The sequence below is a fragment of the Phocoena phocoena genome, chromosome 6, assembly GCF_963924675.1.
Source record: "Phocoena phocoena chromosome 6, mPhoPho1.1, whole genome shotgun sequence".
In the NCBI taxonomy this organism is placed as follows: Eukaryota; Metazoa; Chordata; class Mammalia; order Artiodactyla; family Phocoenidae; genus Phocoena; species Phocoena phocoena.
Genome location: NC_089224.1, coordinates 6024404 through 6041523, shown reverse-complemented (window position 1 = coordinate 6041523; position 17120 = coordinate 6024404). Strand labels below are relative to the sequence as shown.

Here is a 17120-nt window from a genome sequence, read left to right as displayed (position 1 = left end):
TTCTTCCCAAATTTATTGTTTCTTTGTTTAAAAGGTATAAAAGCTGCCTGCTTGGCCACTTCTTTGAGTCTCATATTTTCCCAGCTCCCATTCCCATGAAATTAAATTTGTTTTTCTCCTGCTAATCTGTCTTATGTCAACTTAATGATTAGACCAGCTGAAGAACCTAGAAGGGAAGAAGGGGAAATTCCTCCTCCCTTAACATGCCTTGGGGAGGGGACATGTGTGGTAGGTAGATGAGAGTTGAAATCTAGAGAACCAGGGAGGGATGGCCGTGACAGAGGTGAAGGGACCCAGCTTTGCGGTTTGGGGCTGGGCAGCGGGATAAGTTAGAGCCTGGACCTGGGACTCCATGGTAAGTACTTAGCAACACCTTAGACCTTCTGAGATAGATGCCAAGAGAGCAGCCAGAGATATGACAGCTGTGGACACCAGCAAGGGGGTCCAGTGAGGACAAAAGCTTCTTCTTAAAGGTCCACTGCATTCAGTGTGAATCCAGGGGAAGCTGATGAGAAAGATAAAAACTCAGATGACCCCTCTGCCCCATCATGACTCTCCCTAGTATCACGATGCCATCCTGGACCTGATGTGGAATTTGATATTTGAATGGACTGAGTTTGCATTGAGAATTGACTGAGAATTGACCTGTAAGGGACCATGTTCTGGCTCAGAAGGAATCTATATGGTGAGATCAGGGCTCACTCCCATCCCCGGACCTTGGACCCAGGAAAGAGGGCCTGTACTCTGGTCAGCTTCGGATGTCCCCTCCAACAGGATGGGCATCCTTGGGCTGACGGATGTACCCACTGGAGGCAGCACACATCCTGGAAGTTGGGGGCTAGGTTTGCGGTATCCCCACACAGGGGTGCTGGGTGCTTCTGAGACTGCATTCTCTTCTTCCATCCTCTTTCCTGGGGCTGCCCTCCTGTGGACAGGAGCTTGGGGTGGAGGGGTGGCCAGAGGGTGGCTATTTTTGTGGATGGAGCAGGACACCCGGGCTTCACATCCTCCTGCATGTGCCCACGGCGGTCGAAGTGCAGGCAGGGCAAGTGGGCTGAGACAGGCTGCCCACACACAGCGCCACGTCGGTAGAGCTTGTAGGAGGAATTCAACTTGCAGACCTGGCCTTCCTGGTGATGGGAAGGTATATTTACCAAGGTGGGAGGAGAGAACAAAACTGGATCGTTTGCTTGTTTGATTTATAACTTGTGTCTGGACTTAGCCGGTGGGCCTTCATCTGCTCTCTTGCCCCCGGGGCCTGCATGTGTTGGAAGCAGTCGGCTGCTCTTTTTTTTTTTTTTTTTTTTTTTTTTTTCCGGCTGCTCTTGATGCAGACGATGCTCTGTCTGGGGCTTCCCCGAGTTCAGTTACAGAGACAGAGGAGGTGGCATTTGTGTGCATTTGACTGGTGACTGTATGTTTGAAACCTGTCCTAGATGCGAGAATTTTTGTCTATGAAGTGACTTCTGTTGCTATAAAAAGTTAACATTTAATTCTTGGAGCGTGTTAAGCCAAGGAAAAATGCTTGGCTGGTCTGAGTTTTCTCGAGCTTTTGCAGTTGTGGAGCTGGGGAGGGACCGTTGGTGGGAAACAGCGCCCACTCCCCCGTGGGCGTTGCATGAGCGCCGCCCTGATGTTCTCTTGTGGGCACAGCCCTTCCCCCCACTGCTGGCCTTGACTCATGTGCCCTTCAGACTGGCTTTCTGTCCTCCGGCTTGTGACGTCATCATCTCTTTCCTCTGATGCATCGCTCTTCACTTGCTTTCTCCCTTTGGGTACCACGTCCTGCGCGCGTTTTCTTCCCCGTCCACTGCAGTCGGAACCCTCCGGCCTTGGCCTTGTGAATCTTCTGCTCCCCTGCCCTGGGTCCCCTGACTCCACAGCGGGATCCAGGCCAAGCTCACTCTCATTCCTACTGATGGGAGAACAGCCAAAACCGAGGAGTAAGACGTGGCACCACCAACATCCTGGTGTGACCCCAGTCCCCCAGCCGAAGAAGGTTCAAGCTGGAAGGTGTCCTCAAGGTACCTTTTGACTCAGAAACTACAGCCTGTAGACTCCAGGTCTCCACCCCCAACAACATGAGGCTCCCCTGATGGGTGGCCTGGGCCTTTACCTCTCCCGTGGATTATGTCCTGTAACCTCTCCCCGCTCAAGAAGCTTACTTTGTCCAATTTTTGTTGGCATGCCAAGAAACAAAAGCAGACATCCTTTTCTCCTTATCATATTTTCAGATGTATTTACCCCAAGAAGTGTTAGACAAGAAAGAAAAAAAAAGAAAGAAAGAAAAAAGGAAAAAGAAACTGCTTAATTGTTGCTTTGAAGGAGGGAATGGTGGTTTGGCTAAAAGCGTTTCCTCCGTGGATATGGCTTTACTGTAGATACTGCTCCTGGACCCCAAATAGATAATCAGGACAGCAAACAATAAAGACGGATCACTTCAGTCACAGGGAAGCTAATAAAAGTCTATTACTCTTCTAATATCACTCATCTCTATTTACATCAAGGGGGTGTGTGCATTACTGTTTTATTATTCTATTCTGCTTACTTATATTTGCTCAGACTTTATTAGAAGAGTGAGATGGGGAATCCATCATTTTTGATTGATTCATTTCTTTATTCTGAAGTTGCTTTTCAATCACATATACAACTCATTTCTGAGCACAGTCTCACCGCTATGGATTGAATGTTTGCGTCCTCCAAAATTCATATGTTGAAACCTAACACCCAATGTGATGGTGTTTGGAGGTGAGGCCTCTGGCGGTGTTGAGGTCATGAGGGTGGAGCCCATATGAATGGGATTAGTACCTTTATGAAAAAAGGAGCAGAGAGCTCCCTTGCCCCTTCCACCAGGTGAGGACACAGCAAGAAGATGGCCATCTGTAAGCCAAGGAAGTGGGCCTTCACCAGATACCAGATCTGCCAGTGCTGTGACTTGCCAGCCTCCAGAACTCTGAGGAGTACATTCCTATTGTTTATAAGCCACCCTGTCTACAGTATTTCCTTACTGCGACCCCAAAGGACTTAGACACTCACCTCCGGCCATGTGATTTGGAACGAAATCCACCCACCTTGGAAGACCTCATCGTAGACTCAAAGATAGGCTATATGTATTTCTTGCTCTTACTATCCAAATGGACTCACTTCAAAAAATAATTTGAGGTGATTTATAAGCAAATTTAATATGTATAATCAAATTTACATAATGATAATAAAGTCATCCTAATCATTATAATTATAATATAAAATAATAATATAATGATAACATGAGTACATATGTATATAAAATCATGGAATTGGGTCTCTGGCAGCCAACATGTTCCATCTCTGTGGCAGAGAACTTCAGGAAAAGAGACTTTCAGTCACTCTCTGTCCAGCCCTTTGGTCAAGTTACAGACCTGCCCTCTGATCTTTGCTCAGGTCCAGCAGCATCACGGGGCCATCAGACCCCTGCCCGCTGAGTCCCGGATGCAGACTCCAGTTTTCATCATTTCTTTCACTATAAACACTCAAGGCTTCATCTGAACACCACGTGTAAGGTTTAATTTTCTTAACTGGACTTCGTATCTGTGCATGTTCCCCAGGCTGTTATACTTGCCTACCCTCCAGTTCTAAGACCATGACCCCCACCAAGTCCACTAACCACCCCCCAGCCCTTCCTTCCAATGGGCTTCCAGCAGTGCCCTCACGGCCCACTGCTCCCCTCGGGTGCCTATCGGTGTCTAGAACTTGACAGCCCTGGATTCTGACAGCATCTCGGTGCTTGTTAGAAATGGAGAGAACTTGAAGGATCAGTATCATTACCTTATTAAGAACCAGCCTCTTGTGAAAGATGTTCTTCTCTCCTGGATTGTGGATTTCCAGATGACTTTCATTATCATTCATAATGTAAAGGCTTCCAGGAAGGCCTTCCGCTACCAGATGGTTTTTCCTAGAACATTCCCTTATCAGCTCTGTTCCTTCTACATGCAGAATAAAGGCCTTCTAAGTCTGGTCTCGACCATAATTTGTTTCTTTTTCTTTATCTTCTACCACTCCCCTATAAGAATCACCTCTTGTTCAGACTAGTCTTTGGGTGACACCCTACAAATACTGTGCTGTAACATTTTCCTCGGCTGTTATCCTTTTCTGAAAAACTGTCGCCTCTTCTTCACGGATACACAGCCCTGTTGGACCATACCCTCTCCTGAACTTAATATTTACTGCATCCATTTAATAAATATTTATTGGGCACCTGTTATGGGCAGGAACTTGGTACTAGAGGCACATGAGTAATGAGTGATGAGTAAATCGAATAAAACAGTCTTCCCTGCCCTCATTCTAGTATCAATGTTAGCAATGATTAGAAGGAAAAAAAAGAGTTGTTGACTGGAGAAAGGAAGGAAAGAGGACAGCAGAGCGGGAGCTTCAGGTGAGAAAACAAAGCTAAATGCACCTGGGCCTTGGGTTTATATTCCTGTTCCCTGGGAGGGAAAGGGGAAGTTGGGTGAATGGCAGAGGGTCTGTTAAATTCTCCCTGCTCTGGTATGATGTCCTCACGGGTAGAGTAAATGTTGCCGAACCTTGGGTTCTAGGAAGGGGGCTCATTCACGGCGGTTGGTTTCTCCTTAGCTGAATGCTAGTAGAACTCTAATGAAAGAATGGGGAGTCAGAAACAGGAGATCTGGAACTCAGTGTGATTATATCCTGGGGCACAGAACCCATACAGGAGTCCAGACAAGGAGTGAGTGTATGTAGAATCAAGGCACATCTCGGGGTTGGGGGCAGGACACAGAAAACAGTCATCACACATGAGACAGAAAGAGGGACTCAGGAGAGCGGTTTGAGAAGCAGAGCAAAGCGGTTAATGGTCGAAAGAACAGGTAAATGGACAATAAAAGTCAACAGTCCGTCTGTGAATTCCACAGTTCTTCAGTACGTCAGAAGCCATTGCTAAGTCTTAAGTGGTGCAGGTTTATCGGTAAGTACTGGATGGCCCTGGCGGTGGAGAGGTGATGGGCTGATTCTGCCCAGGGGAGCCTGGGGTGCAGCCTGGCTATGGAGGAGCTAACTAACCTGAGAGACCAGGAATGAGAGTCTGAGTCCAAGGTTCAAGAGGAGATATTACAGCAAGTCCCCTACACACGACCCTTCAAGCTGCAAACTTTCAAAGATGCGAACGTGCGGTCGCGTGTCCAAATACGGAAGTTAGTTCACGTGTCAGGCGTACATTGTCATGTGCGTGCGTCCTCTACACCTGGTTGTGCTTTTGTGTACTTTACAGTACTCTATAGAGTACAGTAGTACAGTATCTTTATTTTCAAGCCCAGGATGTCCAGAAGCAAGTGTAAAAGCAGCGGTGAGGTAACTGGTACTGCTAAGAAGCACCAAGAGATAATGATGGAAACAAAAGTGAAGATAATTGAGAGAGTAGAGCGAGGCAAAAAGATGTTTTTTATGTATTATTTGTGTGAAAAGTATTATAAACCTAGTACAGTACTATACAGCCGATTCTGTTAGTTGGGCGCCTAGGCTAACTTTGTTGGACTTATGAACAAATTGGACTTAAGAACGTGCTCTTGGAATGGAACTTGTTCGTATGTAGGGGACTTACTGTACCGAAGAAACAAGGACGGGGGCTCCGTAGGACAAAAGTCACGGTGAGGGTGTTTCTGAGTTCCACCGGGACCGCAGTCCTGAGTGACTGGTGAACAGGGACAAGAATCTATCTCAGCCTGCAGGAATAGGTCTCATCTCCTTTCGTAATAGCATGGTCTACCAGGTCTCCTGTGATGGAGTGACCCTAAAGGGAGTGGTGGCAGAAACAGGTTTAGAAGTCCAGCTCATGGTCGGATATCAGAAAGGGGGCGTCAAAGCCACGGCCACCTCAGGAACCCAGAGACCTCCAGAGAGCAGGACAGAGGAAAGAAGAGAAGGGCAGCACAGGTAGAATAAAGGCAGTGACTGTTAATTCAGGAATTATTCTTGTTAACGTTATCCTGGATGCTGGAAAAAGGAGAAATACATAGCAAGCATCTTGCTGGGGTAAAGATCACTCCCCCTGCAGAGGGAGAAAGAAGTCCTGACCAGGGAAAAGGCTCATCACAAGCCCTTGGTGTGAATTGTTTATCAGATGGCGATTCTCCCCGAGACCTAGGACCGGGATAGCCAAAGAGCCCAGAGAGGGAGCAATGGGGAGGGGTGTTCATGGGGACAGATGGATCATTAACAATTTTGCTTTCTAACACCTCTGCCCATGTTACAGCCTTTAAGTTGACATTAAAAAACTCTTCCATGGGGTTTCATTCTGGGCTTTCAAGGGAGATTGATTTTATTCAATGTTTTGATTTGTTTTTAAGACCCTGAGACATTTCTGTTCCTTGATTCTCACCCTCTGTAGAGTAGGACACCACTTAGAAATTTGACAGTATTTTTCCTTAAACATTTTGTCCTTTTGTGATTGTCAAATATGGAATTAGGTCTTGTTAGAAACAGACCAGCAGCTGTCATTGTTGACATTTCCCTTCATTAGGAAGAAACTGAAAGCTGACATTTTCAACCTACCAGCTCCGGTTAAGCTGGTCAGATAAGACAGTTCAGCTTCAGAAAAGACAGTGTGGGAAGCAAGGCAATCTTTCCCCTCTCCTGCTCTCCTTACAGAGCTGCCACGAAACCTTCACTGATAAAAACCACTGCACTTCATGGGTGCCAAAGTGTCTCTTCAAGGGGGAGGAAACGAAAAGTATCAGTTGACCCTAGGAGTTGAAGTCCGAATGAATGAAAGAAGGCATTGATTTGATGCCTATGAGATTATTGATTAACTCTAAGATTTGAAATCTGAATGAACGAAGACATTGATTTGAGTCCTGGTTTTGCCTCTTGGTAGTGAGCTCATTTCTCTGGTTCTCACTTTATTTGCAAAACTGGAGAAATAACAATAGCTCCTTTACCTACGCCAAAAGGTTATTACAAGGAGTCAATTAGGTAAAATGTAGAGAGGTGCTTTACAAATGTTAGATTTTACGTTACATACCACACGGGCTTAATGAAATAGGTTATTTGGTCAGATTAATGGAAGGACTTCTGGAATCATTCAAAGGTCATGCAAGAACTGTGGATGAGGTTTTGGAGAGCTGGAGTCCTATTTCACTCTCCTGGAACTCATCGCTAGGCTAAATTGATGAATGTATTTTCTTTTCTTTTTTAAAAAATTTTTTTTTTTTCTTTTTTGCGGTACGCGGGCCTCTCACTGTTGTGGCCTCTCCCGTTGCGGAGCACAGGCTCCGGACATGCAGTCCCAGCGGCCATGGCTCACGGGCCCAGCCGCTCCGCGGCATGTGGGATCTTGCCGGACCGGGGCACGAACCCATGTCCCCTGCATTGGCAGGCGGACTCTCAACCACTGCGCCACCAGGGAAGCCCTTTTTTAAATTTTTTAATGGAGTATAGTTGATTTACAATGTTGTGTTAGTTTCAGGTGTACAGCAGAGTGATTCAGTTATACACGTACACGTATCTATTCTTTTTTGATTCTTTTCCCATATAGGTTATTACAGAGTACTGAGTAGAGTTCCCTGTGCCATACAGTAGGTCCTTATTAGTTATCTATTTTGGGCTTCCCTGGTGGTGCAGTGGTTGAAAATCCTCCTGCTAATGCAGGGGACATGGGTTTGAGCCCTGGTCTGGGAAGATCCCACATGCCGCGGAGCAACTAGGCCCGTGAGCCACAACTACTGAGCCTGCGTGTATGGAGCCTGTGCTCTGCAACAGGAGAGGCTGTGATAGTGAGAGGCCCGCGCACCACGACGAAGAGTGGCCCACACTTGCCGCAACTAGAGAAAGCCCTCACACAGAAACAAAGACCCAACACAGCCAAAAATAAATATAAAAATAAATAAATAAATAAAATAGTTATCTATTTTATATAGAGTAGTGTGTATATATCAATTCCAATTTGTCCCTCCCCCGCTTCCCCCTTTGGGAACCCTAAGTTTGTTTCCTACATCTGTGACTCTATTTCTGTTTTGTAAATAAGTTCATTTGTACCAGTTTTTTAGATTCCACACCGAAGTGATATCCTATAATATTTGTCTTTCTCTGTCTGACTTACTTCACTCAGTATGACCATCTCTGGGTCCATCCATCTTGCTTTCTAACCTAATCCCCTCCAAAGTTTGAGACTACAGTTTCGAAACCTTAATCACAGAGAATTATGTGTTTGAAGATTGAGGCTGAGGCAGCTAATACTGTGGTAGCTTGTTTGCATCATTTTGGGTTTTTGACGGAAAAGGGGGCAAAGTTTGGAAGCAATTGCTTGAAGGTCACAGCAAAATCTATGAGGTATATTGACTTAGCTTGAGACGTAGAATATGAATAAAATTCTCCCACCTACCAAAATGGATATTCCAGGGTTTACAGGTAACCCAACTGAAAAAAAAGGAGAAGGTGAACAATGCCTGGTGCAACTCAGAGGTGAAAGTGGAGAGACCCGTCCAGTCTCCTTTTCCACGTGGGGAGCCTATTCCTTACTAATCTTGATTAAATTCAGACTGGGCACTATTGGGTCAAAACTCATGTGAAAAGAGAAAAAATGAGTATCTTTACTTTCAAATTCTAAGTAAATTAAGGTACAGCTCAGTCCCCACCGGGAATTTACCCAAGTGGGATGTTACAATTTTGAACGGCAAGCAGTGCAATCAGTAAGGTGCCGACTAAAGCTAGTTGCTCGTTCTGGGCAGCAAGTGACTTGACTGAAGTCTGTTGTTCTCTGCTCTGCATTAATAAGGCAAAGCCACAGTGCCCACCAAGGAGAACGATCCCCTCTAGCTCTCTGCTGGGCAGCCCAAGCGTGGGCCCCTGGCCTTCCGAGCAGAGGGCCGGCCAGCTCTCAGCCTTGCTCAGACCCCTCCACCGTGCAGCCCTGTACAGCCACAGCCCATCTGGTTGAGGGGACCTGGTATCATTTTGTTTAACTCAGTGTCGAACACATCTGGAGAAAAGACTTGCGAGAGGATTGGTGATGGCCAGTGATGCTTTCAGTTTTGTGGTGGTCATTTACCTACATGCACTGCTGTTTGAAGAGGAAGTCACTGTTTTCTCTGAAAATGTTTTCTTCTGTTTGATTATCCCTGAAGCACTACAGAATGTTTCGTCTCTGAGCAGAGAGGGAGGTGGAAATTTCCATGGAATAGTATGAATCCTTACCTCTGGGTCCTTATTCCACTTTCTTACATAAACTTTAGAAAATTATCTCTTGAGCCTGAATTACCTTATTTGTAAAAACGCAGATGATATTATTTATTTCATAGACTTGAGATAAGGATTAAGTGAATTCGCAATATATGGAGATTTCCTCCCCAGCACCTGACACATAGTAATAGGCATTTAACAACTCTAAGTTTCCTCCCCACCACCGTGGTGTGGATGAAAGAATGCAGCACAGAATGGGAAGTCAGCAAGCCCAGATTCTAGCAGTAGCTGTGAAATTTATCAGTTGTGACACTGGATAAGTCTCATAGACCCTAGTCTAGATTTCTTCTTCTATAAAAAGAGGTGTTCTTTTTGATGATAGCCATTCTGACAGGTATGTGATGATATCTCATTGTGGTTTGGATTTGCATTTCCATGATGATTAACGATGTTGAACACTTTTCACGTGCTTGATGGCCATCTGTATGTCTTCTTTGGAAAAATGTCTATTCAGTTCTTCTGCCCATATTTTAATCAGGTGGTTTGTTTTTGTATTGAGTTGTATGAGCTGTTTATATATGTTGGATATTAATCCCTTATCAGTCATATTGCAAATATTTTCCCCCATTCAGTAGGTTGTCTTTTCATTTTGTTGATGGTTTCCTTTGCTGTGCAAAAAGCTTTTAAGTTTAATTAGGTCCCATTTGTTTATTTTTTATTTTATTTCCTTTGCTTTTGGAGATGGATCCAAAGAAATATTGTTGCGATTTATATCAAAGGGTGTTCAGCCTATGTTTTCCTCTAGGAGTTTTATAATATCCGGTCTTACATTTAGGTCTTTAATCCATTTTGAGTTTACAAATGTTGGTGAGGATGTGAAGAAAAGGGAACCCTCATACACTGTTGGGGGGAATGTACATTGATGCAGCCACTGTGGAAAACAGTATGGAGATTTCTCCAAAAACTAAAAATAGAACTACCATATGACCCAGCAATTCCACTCCTGAGTATATATCTGAAAAAAAACAAAGACACTAATTCAAAAAGATACATGCACCCCAATGTTCATAACAGCGTTATTTACAGTCGCCAAGACATGGAAGCCACCTAAGTGTCCATCAACAGATGAATGGATAAAGAAGACGTGGTACATATGCACACTGGAATACTACTCAGCTATGAAAAAGATGAAAATTTTGCCATTTGTAGCAACATGGATGAACATGGAGGATGTTAGGCTAAGTGAAATAAGTCAGACACAGGAAGACAAATACTGTATGATATCCCCTATATGTGGAATCTAAAAACGACAACAAACTAGTGAATATAACAAAAAAGAAGCAGACCACAAATATAGAGTAACTAGTGCTTACCAGTGGGGAGAGAGGAGATGGGCAATATGGGGATAAGGGATTAAGAGGTACACACTATTAGGTATAAAATAAGCTATAAGGATATATTGTACAACACAGGGAATCTAGTCAGTATTTTATGATAACTGTCATTGGAGTATAACCTTTAAAAGTTGTGAATCACTATATTGTATGCCTGTAAATTACACAGTACTGTACAGCAGCTATACTTCAATTTAATAAATAAATAAATGAGAGGTGGAATTGTCTTTAAGGTTTCTTCTAGCTTGATAAACTTACGCTTATTGGCACATCTTTTTTCTGATTCAATTCTAAAATTTAGCACAACATTGTATTTGTTACCCAAGGGTTACTGCCCTTCACATTGTGTCGGCATTCATACTTTATGACACTCCTGTATAGGAAAGATAGTTAGCAAGTTTCCGGGGATCTGCACTCTGTCCCTTGGAAGAATAAAGGAAGACCCTGTCAGTAAATCGTTTTAGAAGGCATCTTACTTTTTTTTTTTTTAAATTAAAACCTGTACTTTTAAAAAAAATTTTTATTTATTTATGGCTGTGTTGGGTCTTCGTTTCTGTGCGAGGGCTTTCTCTAGTTGCGGCAAGTGGGGGCCACTCTTCATCGCGGTGTGCAGGCCTCTCACTATCGCGGCCTCTCCCGTTGCGGAGCACAGGCTCCAGACGCGCAGGCTCAGTAGTTGTGGCTCACGGGCCTAGTTGCTCTGCGGCATGTGGGATCTTCCCAGACCAGGGCCCGAACCCGTGTCCCCTGCATTGGCAGGCAGACTCTCAACCACGCCACCAGGGAAGCCCGGCATCTTACTTTCATGTCACAGGGATACAGCTCTCCGTAACGGACAGGGAGAATCTTATCCCTTTGAACATGGGCTTAGCTTCACAGTGCTGGACTGCAGAACCAGCCCCAAAGAATCTACATTTGGTGCTTACATCTCAGGAGATCTTCAGTATTTGAAGTTCCAACCTTGGGATGCCTGCCAAAGGGTCATGGCCATTGCTATCCCTGCCCTGAGATATTTCTAGGCTAGGTAACAGCACTGAATTCAAACTGATGTGTCCGTGGACGTAGGGGTGTCTGAGAGAATAAATGGACATTTGTATCCTATGAGGCTTTTTCACCCCCAAGTGCAGATACCTTTATTTTTAAAATTTTGGAAATTGATGGTATATAAAAGTGGAAAATAGAGAATCTCAGTCCTGGCTAATGATGGTATACAAGAATTTCATCCATGATGATTAAAACTCTATGTTTTAGAAGCCTTTGGGGAATTGTTGGAGATCTATTTGCAGAAGACGGGCAGAGTAAAAGTAATCTCTCCACAGCTGAAAGACAGAATAGAGGCAGATTCTGAAATACACAGCAAAATTGCAAAATTGAATAAACTGCTGAATTGACTGTGAGTACTTAGCACAAGGAAGCATGATCTCTAGAAACCAGTGCAAATTCTCCAGAAATTAACTTTGTTTTTAAGGTTGACAGACTCATATATTAGGGCCTGAGTACCTGACACGTTGGGTGGTATATTTCACATTATCCGTGTGAACAAGTTGGAGAAGTATGGATGAAACTGCAGCATTCATGTGAATTTACAGAAATCGAGCATTTCCATCAATCAGCATGAACTTCCAAGGATTCTGGAGGACCTGGAGATTATGGGGATAGCACTGGAGATATTTAGCATGGAGAAGAAACAAGTTTCTTTTTTCTGCCTTGAGAGGGCCGGGCATGGTAGCTGTTTTCAAAGATTTTAACAGCTCTGTCATTGAAGAGGAATTTAGACATTCCTTGTGTTTCAAGTAGGACAATTTGGGATGAGGAAGGTAGAATTTTCTTAATCCACTGGAAAATGTTCCTGTCAACCAGTCTAGTGGAAGGGACAGTGTTTTGAGGTAGCAGATATTACTTCTCTGACGAGTTCAAGAGGAAGGTGGTGCAACATGGATGCAACTAGAGATGATCATACTAAGTGAAGTAAGCCAGAAAGAGGAAGACAAATACCACAGGACATCACTTATATGTGGAATCTAAAATATGGCGCAAATGAACCTATCTACAAAACAGAAACAGACTCGCAGACATAGAGAACAGACTCATGGTTGCCAAGGGGGAGGGGATGGGTGGGTGGGTGGGTGGGAGAGGGATGGGCTGGGAGTTTGGGGTTAGTAGATTCAAACTGTTACATTTAGAATGGATAAACCACAAGGTTCTACTGTATAGCACAGGGAACTATATCCAATCTCCTGGGGTAAACCATAATGGAAAACAATATAAAAAAAGAATGTATATATGTGTAGAACTGAGTCACTTAGCTGTACAGCAGAAATTAGCACAACACTGCAAATCAACTCTACTTCACTAAAAAAAAAAAGGAGGAGGCTGGTCATCTGTGTTGGATGCTGTCTAGGGGGTGCTTGCATTAAAGGGAAGTTGGATAAGATAATTCTTTCTGGTTCTCTCTAAACTTTCAGATGCCGAGATAAGGTTGAAGAAATAAGTTAGTGGTCAGAAAGCAAAGGAATATCTTCCCCTTTCTTATCATGACTAAAGGAGCATATTATGTTTTGTCACACAGAAAAGACTTCAATTCCCAAGTGCCCTGCACTAGAAATAAACCAGGAATAAGGAAACCTGCTAAAAGTTATGAATACCAAGAATTTTCTAAGAGCATTATGCCATGGTTATAAGCTACCGGTAAAGGAGAATAGTTCATTTTTTTTTCAAAAGACAAGAATATTTACCAAATATATCCAGTCTAATCAGAATTGTGACTGTTCCAGATAATCTGAACTGTGAATACTGCACTGTCTCTCATATTCTAGGAGTGGTTTGTCTGAAAACTAGATCTCTTTGCACATGTAAGTAAGTTTTTCCTTAGAGGTCAAAGTTGTCTATGAGTTTTTCTTTTCCTTCCTAGTCAGGTTGATGAAGGTTTTGATTCCCAGTTTAGGAAGTTGATAGATTTTGAACTCTTCTGACTGTGTAACCTATATTAAGAAACACCATTTATATCATGACCTGGGATCATATATGCATTATAACTGAAATCAAATAGCTGAGAAACAATAGCTATACTTACATACCCGTATAATACTCTGAAATTTTCAATTCAATTCCTTAATTGTTAAATACTGTTCATGTCCCTCTAATTTCACAGGATTTCCAGGTTGAAAAACACTACTGGAGTCATTAGTTGGAGAAAACTCCAACAATGGTAGAATCAATGGGAGAATTCAGGTCTTGTCATTCAGGACATTTGATCAACTTGCTACAGAAAGACAATCTTTGCATATATATTGTCAGAAAGGTCCTGGAATTTGCAATACATTTCCATGTTACTCTGTAGTTCCTTTCTTCCCGACTTTTCTGCCTACTCTCCCCCTACCACCCCACCCCCAAGGAAATCCTCATAGCTACCAGTGGAAAACATGAAAGGCTTGAGAGATGTATACGTAGACCACGTTCGTTCTGTGTATCTTAAAGCTTTACATCTAGAGAAGCAAGTTTTCGCTGAAAGCACATCTGTTTATGCGTACATTCAGGTGGCCGCCGAGATAATGGAAATGCTGACACACTGCTCAGAGCCTCTTGGGTAACTAAGCATTCTTTTATCAGGAAGGCAAATGCAGTTTCGAAGATCAAAGTGGACACCCCCTGGAAGCTACATTTTTTAACAAAAGGCTAAAGTGTCTGCCTTCCTAGGAATCAAAGGGACTTAAAACAGAAAGGCAGTCGTACTGGACAGAATGCCATTGTTGACAGGATAGCAACCACCTAAGTAGGTGAGAGGAACAAGAGGTAATTTAATTCTGAAAGTTAGCACCTCTGCCAGCTCTGGGGTTAAGCAAGGTGGCTGATACTCTGATAGCCATAGCTGGGGTCTGCCTGACAAAAATTTCAACTGTCAGTGCAGGGACCGAGAATATTTCTGGAATTTTCACCATTTGAAATTCCTTTGGTAGCATTTTGATCCCACATCTTCAGAAAGCAGGGGCCCCACTGTTACAGTGGAAGTAAAGTAGAAGGTCGTTATAATCCAGTCACGATTACAGTACTTATTGGAAAAGTTATCATGGATGAATCCTTGCTCTCCAACATGGCAAACTTGAATAGTAGCTACAGGACCATGGCTATTCTGCCATCGGCTGCCATCTAATAACAGATCCACCGCGTTTAGGGTCCTTCTGTATCCTCTCCCACACCCACCTGACTTTAAAAATCCCACCCTAAGCCCCTTTGCCAAGACTTTCAGATGGTTACCTTCAGAGATGTCTAAAGATCATCTCTCAGCTGGGCCCACATCAAACGCTTACTAGAAACTCCTTCCCTTGGATTACTAAAAGACTTCCCTGGAGGTTTTCAATCTCCTTTAAATCTTGGCTGAAGTATTCAGAAGAGTAACAATGGGCTTCATTATTTCTTCTAATAAACTCTCCAGGAATTTACGCATCTGAAGAGGCCTCTTTCAGAAATTCTGGATACTTAATGAGTGCGCTTATTACAAAAGAAATGATTTCCCTTCGTTTTTATCAGGCTAATGTCTTTTGAAATCCCCTTTGCTTTCCCAAGAGTTTATCTTCTTAGAGAATAGAATTGGAAGAAACATTTTCCTGATGTTTATCAAATGTTTAGTGTAATTTAAAGTGAGTCACTGAAGTAACTTTTGCACTTGGGAGTTTCTCTACTGTAAACTTTTATAGCCTGTGTTATTCATGAATAGACAGTATTGATTTTTTTTGATGTTGAATTGTATGAGCTGTTTATATATTTTGGATATTGACCCCTTATTGGTCATATCATTTGCAAATATTTTCTCCCATTCTGTAGGTTGTCTTTTCGTTTTGTTGATGGTTTCCTTTGCTGTGCAAAAGCTTTTAAGTTTAATTAGGTCCCAGTTGTTTATTTTTGCTTTTATTTTCTTTGCTTTAGGAGATGGATCCAAAGAAATATTACTGTGATTTATATCAAAGGGTGTTCTGCCTATGTTTTCCTCTAGGACTTTTATAGTATCTGGTCTTACATTTAAGTCTTTAATCCATTTATTTTTGTATATGGTGTTAGAGAATCATACAAATCAACATCAAAAAAGCAAACAACCCAATTTAAAAAATGGGCAGAAGACCTGAATAAACATTTCTCCACAGAGGATATGCAGGTGGCCAAGAGGCTCATGAAAAGATGTTCAATATCACTAATTACCAGGGAAATGCAAATCAAAACCACAATGAGATATCACCTCACACCTGACAGAATGGCCATCATCAAAAAACACCACAAATAACAAATGTTGGCAAGGAAGTGGAGAAAAGGAAACCCTCTTGCACTGTCAGTGGGAATGTAAATTGGTGCAGCCACTGTGGAAAACAGCGTGGAGGCCTCTCAAAAAACTAAACATAGAAATACCATATGACCTGGCAATTCCACTCCTGCGTATATATCCGAAAAAACACCCCAAACACTAATTTGAAAAGATCCATGCACCCCAGTGTTCACAGCAGCATTAGTTATAATAGCCAAGATATGGAAGCAATGTAAGTGTCCATCAATAGATGAATGGACAAAGAAGATACATCCATGGTATATATATACAATAGAATACTACTCAACCATATAAAAGAATGAAAGCTTGCCATTTGCAGCAACATGGATGAACTTGGAGGATGTTATGCTAAGTGAAATAAGTCAGACAGAGAATGACAAATACTGTATGATATCACTTATATGTGGAGCCTAAAAAATACAACAAACTGGTGACTATAACAAAGAAGAAACAGACTCTCAAGTATAGAGAACAAACTAGTGGTTACCAGTGGGGACAGGGAAGGGGGGAGGGGCAATACAGGGGTAGGGGATTAAGAGGTATAAACTATTAGGTATAAAATAAGCTACAAGGATATATTGTACAACACAGGGAATCTAGCCAATATTTTATAGTAACTATAAATGAAGTATAATCCTTAAAAATTGTGAATCACTGTATTGTACACCTGTAACTTATATATATTGTACAGTAACTATACATCAATAAAAAAATATTAGAAAAAGACAGTATTGATTTTAACGCATGTTAAATAGAATCTTAGAGAGTGTGCAAAACCTTGATCTAGACTTTTTTTTGTACTAAGAAAAAATATAATAGTTTTAAAGTTATAAAGGTTTTAAGGATATCAAAAGGGTGAAGTATGAGGAATAGATAATAGCATGCCTTGGGCAATCTCTGGGTAACTTTTGGAAAAAGTTCACCATTAACCATTAATGGTCCTAATAGTTTGTCAAGCTGAGCCATATTTTTTTCTTTTTCTTGACATAGACAGTTCTCCTGTCCACGTTGGAAAAAAAGAATTTAGCTTTGTAGAAATCAATAGATTACTGTAAACTTATATCTGTATAGAACTAAACTGGGGGCAATATGATCAAAGATCATCTACTCTGGGTCTGTCATTTGACTGAATTCCCCAAGTTTAAGTTCTGGGAGCAGCTGCTCATCCGAAACATGGCCCTCCTTTATAAAGAAGCAATTCCCAGCAGGGCATGGAACCGAGGCCTAAATACTGGTTCATATTT

The 17120-nt window shown here is 42.5% G+C and overlaps 1 protein-coding gene across 1 annotated transcript in view; it reads right to left on the bottom strand.

Annotated features, from left to right (window-relative positions):
• GALNTL6 (polypeptide N-acetylgalactosaminyltransferase like 6) overlaps positions 1 to 17120 on the bottom strand; it is a 1146418-nt gene that overhangs the window by 173427 nt on the left and 955871 nt on the right. The gene's annotated exons all lie outside the window — the stretch shown is intronic.